At 46.2% G+C, this 22773-nt stretch overlaps 1 protein-coding gene and 1 long non-coding RNA gene across 6 annotated transcripts in view; both read right to left on the minus strand.

Moving 5' to 3' along the window:
- Window positions 1–22397, minus strand: LOC135968137 (uncharacterized). Its single transcript, XR_010582646.2, has 2 exons — window positions 18479–22397; window positions 1–18373 (listed from the first exon to the last, which is right to left on the minus strand). It is a non-coding gene; the product is annotated as an uncharacterized lncRNA (long non-coding RNA).
- STK24 (serine/threonine kinase 24) overlaps window positions 1–22773 on the minus strand; it is a 129454-nt gene that overhangs the window by 33027 nt on the left and 73654 nt on the right. The window lies entirely within an intron of this gene.

Here is a 22773-nt window from a genome sequence, read left to right on the forward strand (position 1 = left end):
TTTTCCACTTAACAGCAAACTCAAGTGCCCAGGGACAGTGCTGGTGTGCTGGAGTCCAGCAAATGTTAACTGTGGACCCTGTGACCAAGGAAGGGTAACTCATGTTGACTCTGGGAGGCGCTAATGGCAAGATGCACTGCGTTTATAAAATGCATTCCTCTCAACATTCAAACTAAATCCTGCCATCTGGAGTTGATTCGATGAGAGTCCAAATAAACAGCCCAGGGTTTAATGTATGTTGAATGCTTTTCAAGCTTTTAAAAGCCCTTGACTACTAAGATAATAAAGACAACTTCAGTCTTGACTGGACAAGCGCGGAAGCCTCAAATGATGTGTCTGACACCCAACTCAGAGGGACAGGCGTGTTTCTCATTCAATAACCACCCAGTCATGGGCACCTGCCTTGAGGAGGCTTGGTGATCCCAGGCTCTGATTTCAGGGAAGCTTCCATCATCAAGAGTGTCCTTCAGCACACCTTCACCTCACACACACACTCACCTGCAGGCTACTACAATCCTTGCTCCCGGGGAATGGGCATGCCACAGTAAGCTCTTCCAGGAAAACACCAGTATCTTTCTAGATGGCATGGGAAATCTAAATGGCTTTTCTCTAAGAGACCTGGGAACTTTGACATTTCTACTCCCACTCCCTTTTTAACAGCTGCTGTTAAACTGGTTTCACTGGCTCCCATCCCTTCTATTTTCTGGGCATTAAGTCTGCTCCCAGCAAGGAGGTAATCTCCCCGCCTCTTCTCCCAATGCAGCCAGCTGTGCAATATGACACCCTGGGAAACAATCTTTTGCTGACTTAGGGAACTGAGGGTCACCAGGCAGCTTCCTGGAGCAGCGAGGCACAAGTGACCACCTCCTTGTCCAGCTGCACTCCAAACCTCTGCCCTCCTCAGGTCGCTGCTGCTCTCAGTCTGACCACCAATGTCACTACCTGCCAAGCAAACACAATAACCTTCACCTGGCTACCTTCTCCTTTCAAGGAGATCTAGCAGGACACCTCAACCAAGTTTTCTGTGTCGCCCTGATCCTTCCCAGGACGTGCAAGCAACAACAGAACATCCAGAAGCTCTCCACCCAGAGCAAACCCCGCCTCAGGACCAAGGCCACCTCCTTCCTGGAGAGGAAGATGGAGAAAAAAACACAGCCTTCCCGTTTCCCTCCAGCTCATTCCTGGTAGCAGACGCGCTGGGTGGCAAGGCTAGCCAGACAAATGGCTTACCAGAGGGCACTCAGGAAACCAGCTCAAGTCTTATTGAGGTCACTGCGTCTCAAACACTGGGCTGGGCCTGTGACTCACACACCAGCACCAACAACCAGGAGTCAGGAAAAGCTCCACTCTGGGTGGAACCTGCTTTTCAACCTCATTGGGTGCGTCACCACCCAATGGGTTCACCTTGCCCGCTGCCTAGACAGAGGCGATTCATCAAGACAGGGGAACTGCAATTGAGAAAGAGTAATTCACGCAGAGCTGGCTGTGCGGGAGACTGGAGTTTTATTATTACAGAAATCAGTCTCCCCCAGCATTCGAGGAGCAGAGTTTTTAAGGATAATTTGGGGGGTGAGGCGAAGCCAGTGAGCAAGAAGTGCTGACTGATCAGAGACGGAATCACAGGGAGCCAGAGCCGTCTTCTTGCGCTCAGTCAGTTCCTGGGCGGGGTGGGGGTGGCGGGGCCACAAGATCAGATGAACCAGTTTATTGATCTGAGTGGGACCAGCTGATCCATCAAGTGCAGGGCCTGCAAAATATCTCAGGAACTGATCTTTGGAGCAGTTTAGAGTGGGTCAGAATCTTGTAGCCCCCAGCTGCATGACTCCTAAACCATAATTTCCAATCTTGTGGCTAATGTTAGTCCTACAAAAGCAGTCTGGTACCGAGGCAAGAAGGCAGTCTGCTTTGGCAAAGGGCTGCTACCGTCTTTGTTTAAACTATAAACTAAGTTTCTCCCAAAGTTAGGTCAGCCTATCCCCAGGAAGGAACAAGGACAGCTTGCAGGTTAGAAGCAAGATGGAGTCAATTAAGTTCGATCTCTTTCACTGTCTCAGTCATCATTTTGCAAAGGCAGTTCCAGGTGTGCAACCATTCCAGCCACTGAAGGTTGGCCCAGGGGACTGCATGGAGCCCGCTAGACACAGGCAGCAGCTGCACCCCTGCCTGGCATCCCTGGGGCTCTCTTCCTGTGCGCGGCATGCACCAGCCACTAACAGAGGAGGACCCCAACACGCAACGCCAACCACGAAGGATGGCAGCTTTCCCCTCCTTCCCATGGAAATGGGAGGAAGTGGAGGAGGGGCGGGGACAGGAACACATGGACACAGGGAGGGGAACATCACACACTGGGGCCTGTCAGGGGGTGGGGAGCTAGGGGAGGGATAGCATTAGGAGAAATACCTAATGTAGATGACAGGCTGATGGGTGCAGCAAACCACCACGGCACATGTATACCTACGTAACAAACCTGCACGTTCTGCATATGTATTCTAGAATTTAAAAAAAAAAGTAAAGAAAGAAAAAGGGGACAGAGTAAAGGCTGGGTCTCAGTCTTCTGGTGCCCATAATGTGGGCCGCACTCACACCACGCCCCTGCAGCACTGCACTGGCAAGGCAGGACAACAGACAGTCAACACGGGCGCCAGGAGAGGGCCCTGAAATGTGCCTCCGTCGAGATCTCAAAGAATCGTTTCTACCACCAACAATCCGAAGGAAGAAACGTTCAAAGGCGAACACACGGATAAGCTTGAGAAAGCAAGAGACAGGCTTTGGGGGCTGCAGGCAAGGCTCTCGTTTTCAGCCACACCAGGGGTCCTCCACCCCAGCAATGATTTTTGGGGCTGCTCAGGTCTGTTGCAGGCCTCCCCATGCACTGCAGGGTGTTTAGCAGCACCTCTAGCTCTGCCCACTAGATGCCGGTGACACACCCCAGGTTCTGATAACTGAAAATGTCTCCAAACATCGTCAGTGTCCCCCAAGGGCAAAATCACCCAACTGAAAACCCCTGCACTACACCCACAATGGACGCTGACAAGTATGACATGGTTCCTGGGCCAGAAGCACTGTTCAGCCATTCTTCCTCAGCTTGGCTTATACACTGAAACTCCGGCAGCAGGAAGATCAGCATTCACCAGGAGACATCAGGCAAGTCATTTAAACCCTCTAAATTCTTCATCCACAACAAGATGGGAATCAGATCTGTGCTTCCAACCTCACAGTTCCCAGTGACAATTAAATGAGATCATGAGTAGGAAAGCACTTGGCAAAGTTCATGGTGCTCAACAGATGCAAAGTGCCATCAGCTTTATCAACATCATCACCCAGAAATGCCTCTGAAGAACCTGATAAAACCAAAAGGGCCCAATGAATAATTCTAAGTAGTTTCTGAGCAAAATGAAGCCTGGTACAATGATTCACATATTCTGCACCAGAGGCCTCCAGGCAGGAGCTTCTGAGTGGCAGCCTGTTCTCCGGGAAGGACCAAGCTCTGTCCTGCAGATGTGGAACCACTGTCCTCAAAAAACCTTCCAAACCATGACTTCTGAAGCACGCATTCCCCAAGAAAAATAAACCAGCAGGATTCTCAACACAACCATGACTTTAATCGAAATAATGTCATGTTTTTTAAATGACCTCAAATAACCTATGTTATGAATGACCTCATGATACAATTTTCTCATCAGGGAAATAAAAATATTCATTTAATTAATAAATTCAGGAGTCAAAATAAGTATATAGAGTGAGAAGTCTCCCTCCCACCCTGGGCTCCCATTACCCAGCAAACCAACCCTCCCCTGCCCCAGCAAGTCATCACAGCATCTAATGTAACCTCAGAGAAAAAGTTATGCACATATAAGCAAATACCTACAAAATCTTACCCCCCTTTTACCCAAACAGCAGCATTCTACACACACTGTTGTCTATCTTGCTTTTTATCTAAAGTTTCTTAAAGAGCAGTCCATATCAGTAAAGGACTTCATTTTTTAACCATAATTAGTCCATGCCTTATTGAGCTCACACTGTTTCCATTTTTTGCTCTGATGGCCAGGTGTCAAGGATGAGCTGCATACTTGTCAATTTTGGTAGGTCCTAGAAGTAGACCTGCTGGGTGAAGGGATTCCATCTGAATTTTTAACAGATACTGACACGTGACCCTCCAAAGAGGCTGTCCCACATATGGCCTCAGCAGTGTCTGAGAGTGCTAATTTCCCCCTTTACCATGCCACGGTGTCATCAAGTTTTTTTTTTTTTTTTGTCGTTGTTATGGGCTGAATTGTGCTTCCCTCTCCCACACACCCATGATTCACATGTTGGAGTCCCAATTCCCAATACTGCAGAATGTGACTCTTTTAAAGAGGTGACTGAGTTGCAATGAGCTCATTAAGGTGGGCCCTGATCCAATATGGCTGGTGTCATAAAAAGAGACGAAGAAACACACACACACACACACACACACACACACACACACACACACACAGGGGAAGACCACGTGAGCATACAGGGAGAAGACGGTCATCCACAAGCCAAGGGGAGAAGCCTCACAAGAAACCCACCCTGCCAACACCTTTCCAGGTTTGTTAGCAAATGAATTCCTGTCGAAGCCTCCCAGTCTGCGGTACTTTGTTCTGGCAGCCCCAGCAAACTAAAGCCAGTTATTCATTCATACACAAATGATGCTTCGGGGGAGTTTTATTTATCTTTCTCCTATTGTAAGGCTGGCCATCTTTATATATTGAAGAGTCATGCATATTTTCTTTCCTGTGAGCTGGGTATATCCTTTGTCCATTTTTCTATTGGGTTACCGACCTTTTTTTAAAAAGCAGGAGTTTTTAACATATTGGGAAAATTCGCCTTCTGTAATAGGAGCTGCAAACACTAGCTTTTGCTTCTGGTAGGTTTTGCTTGCAGAAATTAATTTAATACAGACATAGTATCAATAACCATAGCACTTCCAGGCCAACTTGCCCCAAAGTATTTGGAAGCACTTCCTAAGAACCCGGAGTCGTTGACCGGAACCAGGGCCCCCACATTAACAACTCTCGCAGGAGCTTGGCAGAGGTCACACGAACCCACCAAGGTTAAAAAAAAAAAAAAAGACAAACAACAAAGGGCAGATGCCACACAGCTAACAATGAAGATTTTAAAACAGGAATTCAAAGCTGCAGCTCTGCTCTGCACTTGCAATGCCCTCGGCAGCCTCCACACTTCACCAGCTGTAACCAAAGGCTGAGACCAAGAGGTATAAACAGTGCAGCGGGCTTTATTAAAATCACGCGGGGTCCAGACTTCCTTAAGAGTGTGAGTTTTTGTAAAAGGTACCTTTCTGCGCAGATGACACATGTGGCTTCAAAACCTCAAGGCCTGGTTTGCATCCTGCCTCCGCCCAGGCCAGCTCTGACGGCAACTACAACAAGGCCTTGCCTACGAGCCTCCACTTCCCACCTGCCCACGGGACTCATGTGCATGCTCCTCAGAGGTGCTTCAGTGGCGATAAAGTGAGGCTGTGTACACAGCAAGACTCATCAACTTTAACCACTGTTACTGTGTTAACTCTACAGCGTCCTCTGTCTGAACTGCAGGCTTGCGAACCCGGGAGAAATCCAAGCCTGCTGCCCAATTTACCTTCAGAGCAGCCCCTGACCATCTTCAAAGTGCACGAACCATTCCTGGGCTCGAAAAGCTTATCTGGTTGTTCCTCAGGCTCACAGATGCTAGGACTTCTCGACTGATTCATCCAACACATAACGTACCTACTAGGTACCCAAGGTGGCTGAGGGGGGAACGCAGAGTGAGTAACACCCTGGCTCTGGCTTCCAGGAACTTCTAATAACAGAAAAGTGGGCAAATAATTAGCATCAGGCCGCCAGCGGCAGATGCCACAAAAGAGACAGGGAAGGCCTGGTTGCTCAGGAAGGTCCGTCTGACCTCCGGGAGGGTGGCAGCACCTAAGCTGTTCCCTGAAGGGCTATGACCTGCCAGCCTGGGGCAGGGGGTGTGTTTCTCACAGGCTCAGGTGGAGAAGACCAGCAGAAGGTGAGGAAAAATCCTGCTCGCTGAGGGCAGCTGGGAATGAGAGGGACACCCTTGAAGCCAGCTGACGGGGTTCAAAGTTCATTTAATAAGCAATGGGAAGTCACCGAAACTTCTGCTAATAGAACAAATGACCAGCCACTGCCTACAACAACAAATACCCAAGACAGCCAGCTCTGCCAGGACAAACAGCAACAGCTGGTAGGCAGGGGAGGGAGTGGAGATGGGTGCCTACATTTCTGTGACATTGAGGAAACATTCTGGTGGGATATTCACCAAGCCAGCTGCTTCCTTTGTTGGCTCCCGTGTGCATAGATATAAACCTTTTTCTACCATTAATATGTCTTTTATCAGTTTAATCTGCAGGCCCCAAATGCCGAACCTAAGAGAAAGAGTTTTTCCTTCCTGACAAGTGAACTATTGCCAAATTTTTAACTCAAAGGGCACACTGGTCATATGCAAGCCACTCTAGGTAAATAAAGTCCAGCCCTATCACTTATTATCTTTATTTAATAAGAGGACCCTATAGTCACAGGAGAACATTACGTCCTGTGGGTCACTCTTCCCATGCACTACCCTAGTTCCAAACTGCATTTTGAACTCTTACATTATCTCAGCAACACAATTAAAGGGGTGGGGCACGACATACAACGCTGAGTTGGACTAACGTCCAGGGTCAAAGCTTCCACGCAATCAATGCGGGGTAAAGGCTCTGGCCTTCCGTTCTCCCAAGTGATCATTATTAGAAAAGAACCAGCCAGCAGTGACGGCTTCCGGTGTTGGAGAAAACCAGGATTAGAGAATGTGGAAGGAAGGCCTCATCCTCCCTGGTGTTCGCAAACAAACATGTCCAACTTAGGCATACAACAGCTTAACGTCTCCAACCCACTCCCATAGGGAAGGCAGCCTACATTAACATGGAGTTTCTGTAGCAAGTCATGTCACTACTACCTGAGGAGGCTTCCCGCAGTGAAGAGGCTGGATGGAGAATGAGAAGTGTTCTCTGGAGAAAACGAGGGAGAGCTGCAAAGATGTACGGGGACCAGCCCAGCACGGAAAGCCGGGGAGCTGCCCGGCTAGGGTGGAGAGGGAAGCACTCGTTGTTCTTCCCTTTCAGACACCAGGCATTGTGCTGGGTGCCTGGTGTACATCATGCCACCAGTCCTCACCACGTTCCCATGAGCTGGGGTAGAGCTGGCCCCTTTAAAGAATGCAGCAGGAGCATGCCGGACCTGCACCCCTTCTCATCTCCCTGTGAGCACCGCCTTCTCTGCTGACCCTAAACTAATGTCCAAGTTCCCAACAGGTGGCTTAGTCACTATTTTTAGGGATGAGCATGGGGTAGGGGAGATCACTGCTGATTAGGAGAGGGAAGGGAGACCCCAGGCTTCCCTCTTCCAGCGGGCCCCAAAGGCAGCAAAAGCAAGGAACGTTTATCTTGTGCTGGCAACAAACAGTAACTAGGAGAAAGGCCACTGTAACATCGACATCAACTTAAACAGAGGGGTGCAAAATAAAACCTGAAATAACACAGAGGAACAAAACGAAGCAACTGAAAATTACTGGATCACATCCTCACATCAAAGAGAAAAGTCAAAACCATCACTACAAGTTAGCTACAAATAATACTGGAAACACTGCCACGCCAAAAGATGTACAATCCAGCCAAAGATTTATTTCGAGAAAACCCACAGCATTACATACATTCATCACTAAGCCAAAAAAAAAAAAAAATACTGAGTGTTCAATCCAAAAGTCTAAGGAGGAAAGCAAAGAAGAGAATAAAGATACATGCATAATCAAAAATACTGGGATGAGAAATGAATCCAATCATTTTTAAAATAGATAACCTCCAATTACTATCACCAAGGAAAAAAATAGGTAACACATCCATTTGCAATAGAGCAATAAAAGGAGAAAATCTTTAGACAGGAAAAAAATTTTAATGCAATACATGGCAAAATTTTACAGTAGTAAATTTATACAGAATAAGACAATTTCAATCATCTATTAATAAAATTTACTCAAGAAAGAATAACAACTATAGGCAGAAAAGGGTGGGTGAAGAAACAGATCAGCTCACCTCCTTTAAAGTGTGTGTGTGTGTCGTGTGTGTGTCGTGTGTGTGCGTGTGTGTGTAAACAAATCAACAGATCGCAAGAGGCTCAAATGGTTTTGTCCTTGAGTAATTCCAAAACGTGAAGGAACTGGTAATTTTAGCAACTCCTTCAGGGCACAGTATTTTTTAAGGGCATCACAACATAATACCAAAATCAAAGAGAGAGGAGGAGGAAGAGGTTCGTATTAAGGAAGGATGAGAACTCCTAGGAAGAGGGAGGGTGCAGTTCTATGTGTGAAGAGCGAAGCCCTTTCTGCAACAGGGAGCTGTAGTCTAGTGAGAGGGGCTGGCCCAAAGAGGGCCATTTCTAGGGGAGGAAAAAAAGGTGCTTTTGGAAATGAGTATGTGACGTATGAGAGTCTCCGGGGATTTAAGTCTTTTTCAGCTTTTTTTTCTCAAATACCACTGGCCCACCTCTAGCAATCCTCAGGATTCGTTCAGCACAGCCCATCCCCCAGGTGGGCAGGATGCAGGGTTTTCAAGAGGCTTGAGCTGGGAAAGCAGGAGAGCCACATTCTCCTTCACGAGGGGTGGCCACAGGCTTCCTTAGGAAGAAAACAGCCCCAGAATTTCCGTCTGCTTCTCCCTGGTCAAGAAGGGAGGATCCATACCACCATCTTATATTAGTACCATATGGCAGCAACCCATACTGTACTAAGTATCCTCATGAAGAGAACTCCACTGGATTCTCCCAATCATCCTGTCCCCTTAGGTAATCAGCCTTCTCCCATTTTACAGATTAAGATGCCTGGTCACACGGCAAGGAAGGAGAGAAATTGGGACTCAAATCCAGATTTCCTGACATTGCATCAGAAGCCTAAATAAGAATCACAAGAAAAAAAAAATTAACAGACTATTAATTTATAAAGGATTCCAGTAAGAAAAATATTTTGACTGTTCTTAACATGTAATTTTTAACTGATTTCCTTTTAGAAGCTAATGAACTCTAATCTGACTGTCCAAAAAGTACATCAAGTTATGAAAACAATTGCCTGTAATTTGAAAGATTTGCATGCCTCATTCCATCATGCCAGATTTAAGAACTCCTGTTCTGATCCCCTTTAATAAACTGGAAAGAACACTGGGCATTCCCTAAAACATTCTTCTTGGGATTTATGTCACAGACCATCTCTTTTGGAAAGGGCTGCGTGCGTGCGTCCGCACACAATACGTACAGAGATGTTCCTCTTCCATAAACACAAATGTGACACAATAAATGTGCTAATGGAAAGTTTCTGTGCTTAAATTCTAGCAGATACTAACAGGAATAAAAACATTCTGCTTAAACTTAAGGATGCTTACAAAGCAATCAGGGAAATACAACTACAAATAACCTAAATCTGAGGGAAAAGAAAAGAAGCAACAAAGAGAAGCAGGAAAAAGTACCCTGGGAGGCAAGAGAGAGATTTTTCTTTTCTCCCCATCCATCTTCATTAAAGAGCAAACATCACAGCCAATGATTACCAACTGCTAAGTCAGGTAAGTTCCATGCCATAATCTTGCTATGAAGCTAGTAATGTGTCCTTTCTGCAAAAATGAAATATTTCTAATAATTACAATATTGTTCTTCTGCCAGGTGGCAATCTTAATGGTCAATACGTAACACGTTACAAATATCAATAAAAAACAAAAAAGTGATTTTTTTATGACTTAGCATTAATTATTTCAAGACCCAGCCCTAAGAGACCAAACAAGACCAAGTCAGAAAGTGAGTATGTCTGAGAAAGAATAAAGACTTAATGGTATTCTGCAAAATTAAGAAGTGCCTCTAACAGTATTATAAGGACAAATTATGGAATGAGTAGGTTCACAAACACCAAATGCTGTATTTCAAATGCATGGGTGACAAATTCATATATTTCCATATATTTGGAAGCTAAACAGCTTCCAAAAGAAGGGACTGTTCACTGTGGCTGTCCAATGCTTGATTGTCCTGAGGGATTTTTTTCTAGTGTTGGAATCCTCTGGCTCTCTTCCCTCCTACCTTTTGCTACTTCATTTTTATTTCCTCCACAATTCTATTCCAGAAGGAACTGTCGGTTATGTAAATCAATGTGTTCTTGATTTATAATAAGTGTGTTAGCCGAGAGCTACTGAAACAGTCACACTGCACTAGGGTCAGACAGGCAAATCCAAGGGCACCCGCACTGAGGCACCCTGGGGCACAAACACCTGGCTAAACGCCCAGGAGAAGGGTCTGCGACCCACGGAGGGGTGCAGAGACAGCTGCTCCTCACTGCATCCAGCACGGAAGGAACCACCACCAATGCCTCGGTGAGGACGCCCCTGTGGCAGCACATAAAACCCGGTGGCAGGACAACGGGCTCCAAGAAACAGCCTCCCAGCTCCGTCTAGCACCCAGCAAACCAGGCCCCATGTCAGCAACAACCACGACAACTTGTTACTACCAGACAGGATTCAAGAAAGGGGCCAGGTTCCCGCAGCCCACTTTCCTTATTTTGAAGCAGGTGTCTTTATTTACTCACATGCCTGGAAATCATGCTGCGCTACAAGAACTGCGGAACGAGAACTGATTTGCCTCCCTGGAAATAAGTCTTCTCTTTAATTACTTACCTGCAGTCCTTTATTCCACAATCTAATTAACATTTGTGATCTCTGGTATCATACCACATTGCAGAAATTTACTCAGGAATATGGAAGTTTTAGAAAAGAAAGGATATGGCATAATTATCTTATTGGAATATATCAGATGTGTTTGGATACTCCAGACAGAGGTTTAAATTTGCAGAATGTGCATATTGAGACAAAAAGAACTAAAAATGCCATTAATACTTATTTTAAATTATAGGTAACATTAGCCAGAAACAGGGCTGAATTTCTTTTTGGAGAAGTAAAATATTTAGCCTAATTGGAATTTTAATTCCATTCAACTTTCTGGGCAGGAAAAAAACATAAAATGAAGCTGCCAAATATCTTCGGGGGCTTTTTTCAGTTACACTAGGACAGTGTGCTCAGCAGAGAGAAAGGGATCATAGTCCCTGTCCTCGGAAACATTTCAAAGCAGATCTTTTATATTATCTTCGGCACTGAGCCTACAATTTTTTCCCCATAATTGATTGCGAAATGAAATGTACTCCCTTGTGATTTCACAGCAAGATTTCCTTGCTGATTTGTTTCGTCCTTGCTGATGTGTTTAGTTCACCCAAAAGCAAATAGCTTTGCCTTTACCCATGGTCGCATTACAGTCTGATACCACGGGCTCCATGAACCATTTCAACATTCCACAAAAGCTCAAGGACAGATACTTGCATACTAAAGATTTTTCTCAGAGAAAACAGATGTGCTTCTCCCTCTCCCAGAAGTTGCAGCTGTGCCAGACTGATCAGAGAGGCAGCCAATGACTTCCAAATGGCAAAGGAAGCCTTGATGCATGGCTACCCTGCACTCATGCGGGAGGGGACGAAGGTCTCCAGGTTCCCTGCTGGGAGCCCATAGGTGGGATGATTTAAGCAGACGAGCAGACACCGATGTAGGGAAGTGAGGACTGTGTCTGTCAAGAGGCGGCAAGCATGCTTGTAAGAACCAGAGAATCCTCGTGTTTGGAATAAACAATCTGATTTCCAACCCTTGGCGAGGGCAGCAAAAGTGGAAGGGAGAATTGCCACAATCCTAACTCAAGTCACAAGGATAAAGATTTTGTTTATTGCTCAGAGGAAGGGAATTCTCATGGAAAAAATAAGTCAACTACGACTGCCCTACCACATCAAAGGAGGGCAAGGAGAGAGAAGTCCCCAGCGTCGCTGGGCCTTGGTGGGCTGTGGCTGCGCAACCAGAAACCAATGACCAGAGTAACTCAACGGCCACCAGATAAAAACCCTCCATGTCCTCAGGAAGGGCTCCTCTGGGTGTGTCCCCACACGAGATCAACGATTTGGCTGTTCTCAGAGAACACTGTGCCCCTCTTCAATGCAATAAAAATCCAACTTACAAACCTCTGGGGAAACTGCCACTAAAAGGAGCCACGCACGTGACCCTGTTTATAAAACTTTGCAGACTCTGCTTATTATATTTGCGCCACTTAAAGAGAATCACAAACCCAGAACCCATTCCTTTAGAGGGCAGAGTTGATTAATCGGAGCCAACAAATGGTGAAAACAGACAGAAGCGGCACAGAAACAGGACAGTCATTTGGAAGTAACCTTAAATCAATTTTGTTTAAAATCACCAGCCAAAAACCTAAGAAAACAACACAGAGAAGTCACAAAACAGTGACATGCACAAACCACGTCATCTGCGGGTACACATTCTACTCTCCCCCTCCGAGTTTTAACATGCTGAGATTGGAGTAGGGCAGTGTTGGGACCAGTATTTCTAGGAGCAAGAAACCCATTTCCGATTCTGGCAGAGGCCAGGTGCCAAGCAGTCCCAGGTACAGGCAACCCCTTGGCTGTCAGGCCCACTCCTCAGCACGCCTCTGCTCTGGCCACCTCCCCGCCCACAGCACAGTCATGCTTCCGCACTGCCTTCCTCTAGCGTCTGCCTCAAAGCCACCCTCCCTGTGAGCTGCTCCCTGACCCCTCCACTGAGGGCTCCAGAAGCCCCACCCAAGCCTCCTTGTGCCCCGGTTTTCTCCACAGCACTTACGAAGGTGGGATTAACCATGTATTTTAGGACTGGTTTACAGTCTCTCACCACAAACTCCAGGCAGACTATGAACAAAAGTCATAATGCACATTTCTTTTTCCCTGCCTGCCAGATCAAGAAGAGTAAGACACCCATGTTTCTGTTCCCTTATTCTACCTTCCATGTCACAGACGCAGTGGTGATGCCCCAGTGAAAACCAGGACACCATGAAAGAGAGGTCAGAACCTCTTGTCCCAATCTCACACTGCTTACCTCAAATGACCTGTCATGGTCTTTGAGGAATTCAAGAGCTCCCAAAACAGAGGTGGCTCAGGAGACCTGGGCCCTGCTGGCAAAGCTCAGGAGGGCAGCTCCAGCCACTAACACAAATTCCGTGAACCACCCACATCCTGACTGTAAGACTTGCCCGTTGGCTTGTCTCTCATTTAGATAGAAGAAGAGAAGGCGGCATCTTCCTCCCATCCCTGGTGCAAGCTGGGTGGATACCAGGATGTGTACAGAAAACTGGCACAGCAATGGAAAAACAACAGGGCACAGCATCCTGGGGACAGAAGCTGTGAACTGTGACACTGACTCTCTAAAGGAATCTATCCTTCAGTTCATCAAGAATGACCAAGTGGGGCCGGCTGCACTCAGCAACTGAGCCACCAACTCACTTCAGGGAGTCCCAAGCCCCCACCCCCACTATACATATTTTGGTACCAAGAGTGGTTCTAGAGGAACAAAGTCTTATGGACACTTTTTCTGAATTGGTTTTGGAGTTTCTGGAATTGACTCCCTCATCTGATTAGATCTTAAGATGCTAATGATATTGTGTGCAGTTAGGTGAGCACTGATGGTCTACGGTTTGAACTGTTGATAGAGATATGATAGACGTTTGCACCGGATACTCTAAAGACTTATAAGAAGGGTCTAAGTTAACTCTGTGTATGATCCCTTCCAACATCTTTGAAAAACTGAGAATATGATGTTGGTTGGTTGCTCCTAATGTCACTGGACAAAGTGGTGAAAGACTAGGATGAACTAAGGAATTCAAACGCTCAGCTCAAGCACTGCATCAAATCATCTAAGAGCAGCTAGGTGTGGCCTGAAGGAAAATCTCTCCTCCTGCAGTCAATGGGCTGAGATTGCTGAAAAGCAAACCCAGGACCTCATCCTGTGATTGGTTGAATGACAAGTTACAAGTTGACCTCCCAGCCTCATCGGGTGTCTGCTGGTAAAATGAGGGCATTGGTTGGGAAAGAATGGGATCCTGTAACTTGGGATGAGCCCCTAAATTCTGTTGAGTCTTCTCTGTAAGTGGAAGAGTGGTGTGTAAGGACCTCTGGGGCTGGACGTGGCTACCCAAGGCCTGGAAGTGAATACCTGGCTGTCAGGTTAGATGGACATGCGAGAATGGGTTCTTTGTCCCTCCTCCCATGCCATCTCCCCACTGTACACCCTGTACAAGAATCCAGGAGGCATTACCTGCCCATGTCCTCCTGTCTGCAGACCCATGGGAGACACAGCAGGAGCCAGTGGGACAGAAAGGGAAGGGAAAGCAGGACCGAGCCAGGCTGAGGGATCCCAGACGGTCACTAGGGAAAATCTGGTAACTCTGTCTCCAGATTTTCTGTCTCCAAGAAATCATTCATGATTCCATGAGGACCTTCAACACAGTTCCTTTGAAAACAGCTTCAGGCAGGCACAGTGGCTTATGCCTGTAATCCCAGCACTTTGGGAGGCCGAAGCAGGTGGATCACTTGAGGTCAGGCGCTCGAGACCAGCCTGGCCAACATGGCGAATCCCTGTCTTTACTAAAAATACAAAAATTAGCCAGCATAGTAGTGCAATCCCAGCTACTCACGAGGCTGAGGCAGGAGAATCACTTGAATCCAGGAGGCAGAGGTTGCAGGGAGCCAAGATTGCACCACTGCACTCCAGCCTGCATGACAGAGACAGACTCTATCCCAAAACAAAAACAAAAACAGCTTCAAATAAGAGCCTAATGTTCTCCACACATTCACCCTCGCAAGGCATGAACATGTTTCTCAGACGCACAGCAGAGGGAATCCTGCACCTTGGGAATTTAAATCGGGTCAGTCGGGTGGGGATGCGGCATCTGCATTTTCACACCCTCCTGGTGTGTTCCCGCTTGGAGTATTGTCTATGGAAGGAAGCACCCTCTCATCAATCCCTTGGAAAAGGTAACTTCTGATTCACTGAGTCCTGGCTCATCAGCTAAAAGAACTCACTGCTGGGGCAGGTGGAAAGTGATGTTTCCATGGGGCATTTCAGGGGTGGCGTGGGGTGGGTCATCGCTTCCCTGTGTGGATCTGAGATGGAGAGGGGGCAGGCCAGGTACAGAGACTGGAAACCCAGGCTTGGACTAGAAGAGTATGCCAAGAGTAAGTAGGCAGCACTGCTCAGTAACCAAGGTAAGGAAGGGCCAGCGGAAGCACTGGAAGCCCTGATCAGGAAAGACAAGGTCTTGCTGCCCAAAGCTGAGGGCAGAGGTCACGTAGCCTGCCCACAGCTGCATTCCACACTCCCAACAGTGACTGACTTCTTAACTGAAAGGACTAAATGCAGGAGCGTGAGCCACACCCACCTGAGGCAGAGAACATGAAAAATTGAGACAAAAAGATTTCAGGCTAACACAGTGTTAATCAGAACCCTTTAATCCCCTCAATCTCTCGCTGAAGATTTTAACCTACTGCAGGGTTCAGCTCCTGTGATGTGTGTGCTAATGTTACTTTGTGTTTCCTAAGGAACAGGACATTCACAAATACCTTACAGCTTCTTTTCTCTCAAATCCCACTGCATCACTCAGAAAGCTATTTACTGGAAAACAAAACTGTTTAAAACATTAATATGCTATTTCAGGAACTGCCTTTTATTTAATGCTTCATGGTCCTTTGTCACTTCATCTAGTTTTAAAAAGAAACATTTTAAGAAATGCATTTCAACCACAGGAAATGAGCAGGAGGCCCACAGAAAGCTATTACTGACTACACTTAGCATCTCTGGACTTAGGTTCTTAACCATGTTTCCTAAGGCCTCATCTTCCCAAGTGTGTTGGCTGGAGAAGCTATTTAAAAGAAAGCTCTGCCACGGTCTTGACATGGAATTGAAATTTATCATTCAGAAAGGGGAAGGGTGTCCCACAATTAAATACTGTCAGGAAATGCTGCATATTAAACCTCCCTCAGAGAGTCCCAAAAGCTCTGAGAATACTGTAACAGAAACCTGCTAAACCTGATACATCCAAACTCATGAGACCAGGTGGCACCTACTAACATCTCAAAGAATGGGACTCCTACGGAAACATATCCTTAGTTCAAACCTTCCCACCCCCGCCCCCCACCACTCCCGTGACCATCGGCTCACCAGTCAGTCTGAGACCCTTCTGTTGTGCCTCCTCCCACACCTCGCCCATTCCTTCCCCCATCCTCCCCCAACCCATCCACAAGCCCAACTATGACAATAATTAGATTTAGCACACAGACAAGCGTTGGGTAGGCCCAACTTAATAAAACACAGTGTAAGTGATGTTCGTGGCAAATTTCATGATTCCAGAGACCCGGGAGAACACTGGGATGCTCACATTTTTTAATGACACACCTAGACTTTCTCCATTTTCTTAAGTAGCCACATCTTTTCTTACTACATCCGATGAGTAAAACATGCATGTCCATGTCACACTTACCAACACACATTCAAGTTACTGTTTACAACTCTGAAATGAGAATATAAGGGGGGAAAAAAGGGAAACCACAACAGAGGGTTCCAACAATATTTATATCACATTATTCACACCTCTTATGTGTGGTTTCAAACTCTTTAGTCTCTAATTAAGCAAAGTGACTAAAAACAGCTCAGTTTTCAGGAACTGAAGTCGGGTTCACTTGCACAGACTACTCACTGTGGAGTCACAGGAGTGGCCTGTGGAGTGGCGCAACCCCAGGAGGGGAGCCTCCCTGAACCTGCACGCTCCCTCCTCACAGAGCTGTGGTGTGCTCCGGGCAGGCACTGTGCACGGCCCAATCCTCCTCTTCCTTGGCCAGCCAGGGGTGGGGCGGGGGCCAGGAGGGCTGGGGCAGTTGAGAGAGACTCCAGTAGAGAACCCCAGGAACTGAGGAGGCTGCAACCTACCTCTGTCAAACTTTTAGAACATGAATTTTTCAGTGAAAATTCTGATGTCCCCCCCAGTTTAGGAGCAGAAAACCGCCTTATCTGAATAATAAACTACAAAAATTAGGTACATGATAGAATCAATTGGCAGAATACAATTCAAAATAAGTTATCTGTATCAAAACAGCTCATGCACCCCATAAATATATATACCTACTATGTACCCACAAAAATTAAAAATAAAAACGTTTAAGTAAAAAAATTAATTAAGAAATTTTAAAAAACAAAGTCAGTTATCTGACATTGGCCAATCCTCATGTATCATCTCTATGGTGAGATAAGCGCAGTAAGCAGCTCCCCTAAACCTGTCTGCTCTCCAACATGGCCCAAGGTCCCCATTTGGCTTTCCCCTGTTGCTCTATCAGTTTGGTGCCTTTATCAAGAAATTTTCCTAGTATCTCCTTAAATTTCCCCCAACTCCTCGCCCTCTGTCCCAGGGTGCTGCTGCGGGTGTTCTTGCAGAGTCCCCTATGCCAATGGAGGGTCCTCTCTTTAAGCTGCTGCCCCAGCTCTCCAACCCTAAGCCAGCAGAAAACTCTAAAAACTGATCCAAGAAGCTATTGCCCCGTCTTACTCTGCCCCAACCCTGGCCTCCTGGGGCCTCTTGTCCTGAATGGTTCCCTCTCCTCTGTTCCCAAAGCACAACTCTGCCCTGATCATCCAAGCACTTACTCAGTGTGGCAACTGCCTGGTTATCTGTCTCTCTCCCTCACCACACCAAAGAAGTTCTGGGTGCAGGGCCACATCTGCTATGTTCCTATCAGCGTTCCTGGCCCGAAGCAGAGCAGCTGGGTCCAGTAAACATAGGAATCAATGAGTTGATAAAAGATGGGGCAGGAGGAAAAGACTGACACCTTACTCTAGGTCTTAAAGCCCTAGAAACAGGGTCTTAGGATCAAGTAGGAACAAAGACCTTTGGACACAAAATTACTTCCACGGTCATAATGCTATGGTTTGAATGTGTCCCCCAAAACTCATGGGTTAGAAACTTAATCTCCAATGCCACAGTGTTAGGAGGTGGGGCCTTATAAGAGGTACTTGAGTCATAAGGATGGAGCCCTGATGAATGTATTAACGTGGTGACTTCAGGAACAGGTTTGTTATCGTGAGAGTGGGTCGTTATACAGCAAGTCCTGTCCCTGGTGCCTTTCTCTTTCGCACGAGCTTGCTTGCTCTTCCCGCCACATCATCACACAGCAAGAAGGACCTCGCCAGATACCAGCACCATGCTCTTGGACTTTCCAGCCTCCAGAACTGTGAAAAATACATTTCTCTATAAATCTCCCAGTCTATGGTAAGTACCCAGTCTTTCTGTTATAACAACAGAAAGCTAAGATACAAAATATGCTACTGGAAGGAGAAGATGGCACTGGGAATCCTAATTTCTTTGGATATGTGAAATTATATTTACAATTTTAAAAAGGAAACACCTGAGAGGACTACTACCTGTGAGGAAAGGACTACTACCTGTGAGGAAAGGACTACTACCTGTGAGGAAAGGACTACTACCTGTGAGGAAAGGACTACTACCTGTGAGGAAAGGACTACTACCTGTGAGGAAAGACACTTCAGATTTTCAGGTAATTAAGGGCTCATACATCCTATACGGAATATATTAGAAATACTTTCCATGTGTGTTTTTTTTTTTCCAGTATATTAAAACTGACCACCAACCAGTTAAATGTGCTCTAGGGGTTTCAGGCATAAATCCAACTGCCAAACAAATACAGTTTTAAATAGGAGATCCCAATTTACCAAGAGAGTGTTTTTTAAAAAAACAAGTTAAAGATGAAGAACTCCGCACACCTGTGGCACATTCAGTGGGGTTAAGTGTTACCCAACACTTACACGCACTCAAAGACGGCAGCAGAAACTCAGAGACTAAGACTGTGCCTGCTGCTTTGTCACCAGCCATGCCAACAGACCAGTTTTAATTTCCCAAATAGAAAATGAGGGCAGAAACCTGATTAAACCCAAAAAAAAAAAAAGTAATACCAAATTTGGTACATTACTAAACCAAGAGCTGAAGCTAGAATTCATTTGGTAACCTTGAGTTTATGACCTCCTGGCAGCAAGTGAAAGTTCATTGCTTATACGGCTGCCTCACATTAAAGTGGCTGCTGCTCGTTCACACAGTCCCTGAAATAAAGGGCAAGAGCGAGGACTCCGGACAGCTTCACGTTCCCCTTGGAAAGTCAGCACGCCAATGGGAGATGTGGAAAGAAGAAGCACACGTAAGAACCAGGAATGACCTTCCTAATACAGCCACACTAGGCAGAGCCTTACAAGGGCACTGCTTCCAAGTGTGACTGTGAGCTTAAAATATCCTTAGAAGTCACAAAGATAATCTTAAAGGGTACGAATGAGAGACAGAAAAAAAGGTTAACATTGAAGATGTTTCCTTTTTTAAAACTGCACTGTCATAAAGGAAATGTTCACAGAGATGTGACTGCCCCCAAAAACATGCCGCGACTCCTGCTGACCACAGCAACCAGCCACAAACACTGCAGCTGCCCCGCACAGTCCTGCATCTGCCTACAGAAGCCACCCACGCCAAATGTGCCTCCACCTCCTACACCTGCGATGGCCGAACACACTCACTCTCCTCATTACTGTCCCAAAGGGAGATGTGAAGTCTATCGAGAACGAAAGATCACATTTGGGTTAAAATCGACTTATCCCAGCAGCCATTCCTTAGCTTCCAAAGATATGTTTACTTTTAAACAGTAAAAGTGAAAGTTCATTCCTAGCAGATTTTCCCAAGCACACAAATGAAAATTTCTCTTCTCTCAACCCTGCAGCCTAACTTAACTGAAGACAGAAAATCTTTAAAACAACACACACACTTGCTCTGATACATCCATCCCTTTAATAACAAGATAACAGAGCAGGAGGAAGCAGAGTTTCTGTCACCAACAGTCAAGCCTGTCCAAGGTTGCAATCCATTTTCCAGTCTGTAGCTTTTTTCTGGGAAAGTGCAGATTTCCTTCCCTGGGTCGGGATCTGGCATAATACCTTCTAGAAAAGTCTGAGCTTCGCCTCTGAAACACTAGCACCAGACTCAGGTCGGGGTGACCGCCACAGTGGTTAACAGCAACCCCGCTGACAGTTTCTCCTTTAATGCAAGAAGGGAAATAGACTCTTTCAACTTGTCCCCAAATGACGACAGTGGTTCATGGTGAGAACGAAGCCTATTGTGTGGTGAGGGGCAGAAACAAAGCTGTGGAGTCGCCCGTGACTATCTAAACAGCACTATCTCAGGGGAACTCCGTCCTCAACCAGGAGGAAGCCGCTAGAGCTTGCTTTCTCTCCACTCATTTCTCAGCCCAGCAGAGGAAAGGCTATTTTTCACCTGAGGTCGATGATCCCCTAGCCTTGGCTGGAAGCAAGAGAAACAGCCTCCAGTACTCCATCCACATGTGCACAGGTGTGGATGGAGGCAGGTTCGGGCTGATGAGGAAAGTGCATGTCTGTCTGGGCAACGCTGACAGAGCAGCTTACCTCCGTGGGAGTCTGTCGATGTCAGGGTCATGTGCCCACTGTCCATCGGGCTGCCATCCCTTTGAGGAGAGGGAGACACTGATGGGAACCAAAGGATCTTCTAAAGGCAAGTTCTTACCGCAAGCTGGCCCCAAGGTCCCTGCAATCAAGGAAATCATTGTGGTTTTGCATTTGGCATATTTATGCCCCCTTTCTTCTAGGGACGAGGCTGTCAGCCTCTGAACAGGATCTCAACTTTCAAAAGGAAAAGTGTCCGGAAACACAGATCCAGCAAGGTATAAAAGAGACAGGAGAAAGGCTTCATGCCACGCCTCAGTGTAGACAGCAAACATAACAGCAATTCCTTCTCAAAAAAGAGCTGTAGATCCACTGTTACTTTTAATGAACCAATGTTTTCCACTAAACATTTCAACTTAAGCCAGCTCCACCTCATCACACTTGTTGGAAATATATGATCAATAACGACTCCACAATTCTTGTGCCATACTACACCAGCCTTGGCTGGAAGCAACAGCAGAAGCGTGTATGTAAATGAAGACTGCAGATTATTAGCTTCTGTAAGCACTGGTTTCTAATCAACCTTGTCATTGACCTGTCTCCACTGATTCCATTTATAATGACAGGGAAAAGTCATTAGATCCAAATTGAAGCATATAATCAGAAAGCCAATCTCATACTAAGGCAACCAAAAATAATCAAAATTCTGTAAACTAACTTGAGTACCTAATCCAGTGCAACAATGCTTGGACTCTTAACAGGTTATGTAAATTCCTTTCCACAATTCCATCTGCAGTAACCAACGGCCACGCAATGTCAAAACATCAATACTTCCTAACTAACTGCACAGCTAGCAAAAGTATTTATGTATGTTCTATTATATATCATCTCATCATTTCCTTGAAAAAATCTGCTTTTCCTGGGACAAAGAAATGCCTGCAGATACTTGATCCTTATCACTACAGAAATGTGAATAATGGAAATTGAATACTGTTAACAGTTATCTGTGTATCAGACACACAAAGGAAGACAAAAAAATCTTTCCATGAAGAGTTTTCTGAGAGTTATCTGTGTTTTAAAAGTTTGATTCAAATATATGTTTTAGATAGCCAGTCAAAAAAGAAGGAGAAAAAGATCACCTAAAATTAATTTACTTCTCTAAAGATGAACTGCCACAGACAAAAGGACTCGCCGAAACACCAGTAAGTTTCAGGTCTAGTAGGTTTTCAAAAGGCAAAAATCTAAACCCGTCACCACTCCAGAAACGACCAGGAACTAACTCCAACACATCAGTCAATTTTCTAGAGCCCAGTGGGCCTGAACTGTCAGACGAAAAGAGCAGTGTTCCCACGGACCTGCGCTAGGATGCAAAGGTGACAAGCAAATAAAATACAGGTCGTTAGGAAGGATACAGCTTTTCGGACAGCTGGATTCCTAATAACCAGAACGGCTACAACGAGAATGTATGTAATCACTGCCCGGTTTCATAGGCGACCGTGACCATCCACAGGTGAGTAACACAGCCGTGTTAACGAGGGAAGGTGCAGGACCACAAAACCAAAACGAGGCTCCTGGCAGCAGCTGACGTGAGCACAGAAGGGGAGGACAAGGACTGCCCTGCTGAGGTCACAGGGCGATGTCTCCAGCAGTTGAAGCAGCTCCTCCGTTATCATCCACACAGAGCAATTTCCCGCCTATACACAAAGGACAGACTTGTGGACCCTGGCTAAGCTTCTGGATCTGTGTCAAAGTGGGGCATAGCTACTGGCACCAATTCAAATTCAATCATTTAATACATATGAGTACAGAGGTGAGCATCGGTGAAGCACTGAAAATGGACTAAAACCATGGACACGTGTAAGGCAAGAATTTCTCCCGTTGAACTACCCAATAAATAAGGTGTCAGTGAGTAAGAATTCAACACCAGGACAAATACAGTCTTTTGAAGATGTTATCTATTACTCTCAGATTCCAGGCAAGTGTGAAACGGTGACCCTGGGCCAGGAGCCCGCAGGCCCCCATCTTGCTAATTTGCTCAGGCTTTCAGGGGGACCTCACTGGCCACATGCAAAGGGCGTGCTGACCTGTGAGCAGAGGCCTGAGTGCAAATGACAGCGCTGGTCAACAGTAGGCCTCCGTAAACACGCAACGAGGATGCCTTCGGCAAGGCAGTACCACTGTGTCCGCTCCACCGATACCCCCTTCTCCCTTGACTTTGTAAAATGGCTGAACTACTGAATAAATATCTGAAATACCCTCTGTAGAAGGAGAACACACCACCGGAGAGAGGGAATCCAGTAAGAAAATGAGAGAGAAGAACATAAGAGGACAGCCGTCAGGTGCAGGGA

The sequence above is a fragment of the Macaca fascicularis genome, chromosome 17 (genome assembly GCF_037993035.2).
Source record: "Macaca fascicularis isolate 582-1 chromosome 17, T2T-MFA8v1.1".
In the NCBI taxonomy this organism is placed as follows: domain Eukaryota; kingdom Metazoa; phylum Chordata; class Mammalia; order Primates; family Cercopithecidae; genus Macaca; species Macaca fascicularis.